Source organism: Trachymyrmex septentrionalis, unplaced genomic scaffold (assembly GCF_001594115.1).
Source record: "Trachymyrmex septentrionalis isolate Tsep2-gDNA-1 unplaced genomic scaffold, Tsep1.0 scaffold56, whole genome shotgun sequence".
NCBI lineage: Eukaryota > Metazoa > Arthropoda > Insecta > Hymenoptera > Formicidae > Trachymyrmex > Trachymyrmex septentrionalis.
In genome coordinates, this window is record NW_017305735.1 from 1,172,394 (window position 1) to 1,174,318 (window position 1,925).

General features: G+C 37.2%; 1 protein-coding gene across 1 annotated transcript in view; it reads right to left on the bottom strand.

The window, feature by feature from the left end:
- LOC108752138 overlaps window positions 1-1,693 on the bottom strand; it is a 15,131-nt gene extending 13,438 nt beyond the window's left edge. The window contains exon 1 of the mRNA XM_018492782.1: window positions 1,637-1,693. The gene's annotated coding sequence lies outside the window, so the exon portion shown is untranslated. The remainder of the gene's footprint in view (window positions 1-1,636) is intronic.
- Window positions 1,694-1,925: the final 232 nt, after the last annotated feature.

Consider the following 1,925-nt stretch of genomic DNA (forward strand, 5'->3'; position numbering starts at 1 on the left):
AGCTAACAGCAAAATATGTAATTAGAAAGTAAAACCTATCGATATATCACGCGCGATTAATCTTCGCGTACTTACGTTTTCACGATTTTTTTTCCATAGAATTAAAATAAAAGAGCGCGTATATGAGTTGATTCATGGGATATAGTATATTTTTCGATGCGAAAGTGATACAATATGAATAAACAATACGATATAACCGACTTGAATTTTGTCGTCGGGATGGGTGATGCCATATATTAAAAATCACACCAATATTTTTCGTTGATCGACGGCTTCCAGTTTTGGAATTGACCTACTTTTGATCGACCCGATTCAATAAGGGTTTTATGACCATTGATATATTAACGCAGCAATTCCCGTGGTATTAATCATAAAATGTTCTATTCTCGTTCAAGGTTATGCTTGGTATTATTTGAGTAGGAAAACGAATCTTGAACCTTATCTAGAACGGCTTATCAATTACACATAATGTATTTGCGATAAAATTTTTCGATGCTTTCAATTTTTTATTTGTAAATTTTACAAGATGAAAAGAGTAGCAAAGATTATGTTTTTCGATTTAAGTCAAATCTCTTCTTGCAGAATTTGTAGATTATATTTTTAAGCTACAAAATTCTGTGTATATTTCCTCTGTGTAAAATATGTTTTTAATAATTAATTTATAGAAATTTAATTACAATAATTGATTTACAATAATCAATACTTTGATTATTGTAATTTCTCGGAAGATATGTTAAAATTCCGTGAGATTATTATTTTCACAGTACTGCAATCATGAAGTATATAATTGTGGATAGAAAATTTATTCCAATAATTTTGTTTAAAAAATTTAATTTCCTTTATTGAAGAAAATTTTAATTTCTTTAAAAATAATCGACTTGGATCAATAAACTCTGTCTGTCAAAAGATATGTCTATCATTCAGCAGAAAAAACAGCTTACAATTGTTGTATGATTCTTTAATATATAATTGGATTACATTTTAAATCCAGTAGGGAACTAATGGCAAGACCAATTACAAATAAAAAATTTTACAACAGTTGCAAAGCTGCTTTTTCTACTGAACGCAGCCATTTATTCTCTCATATGACATTTTCCGTGGACTACAATTTCGTTATAATTCTCCCGCTCTAATTCTGACAGTTTCATTAGACACAATTACATTTCTCTTCGTCGGATTAGAATCCCAACGCCTTTCCCCATACATCGACATCACCTCTTTCGCAACAATGGTATAACAGATTGTGCGTCACTGAGAGCGCGAACACCTAATTCTCATCAATCGGCGAAGAGCGCGAAGCGAAACGTAGTTATCATGGTGGAATCTGATTCCACCATAGTCAGTTATGACATTCGGAGGTCTCGCGATACCTCGCCCTCCATATTTTCCTCACAATTTGTCCAAGGGGTACCATCCCTAAAATTAATCCTATAATATGCTGTCTCGTATGTTTTTTATTATCCTTAAAAACTTGAGAAAATGTCACAATCGCCGGTTAAATGACACGTGTAATAGCGGTGTGCGAATCAAAAACAGAGAAAGAGAGAGGGTGTGCGCAAATACAGATCAGAAGGGTCGGGCGCAACGGAGGGACGACGTGTTAGCTGGTGAATGAACGAGAATTGGATTCACTAACCTGCCTGTCGGTCCGCCGAGTCCGGAAACCGTGGAGCAACTGAGAAAGATGGTAGCGTCGAGGCGACTGTCCGCGGCTCCACTACCTTGGCCGTACGAAACCCACCCCGCAACACCTCTCTCTGCTACCCTCGTCGGTCCTGCTACCCTGCCGCCAGGGCTCCTGTTCCTTTTGCGAAACGAGGATACTCCCCCCCCCTCTCTCTCTCTCTCTCGCCCCGTTCATACTCTCATCTGATCCATTTCCTCTCTCTTGCTGTTTCTCTTTCTCCTTCCCCTTCTCCTTCCTC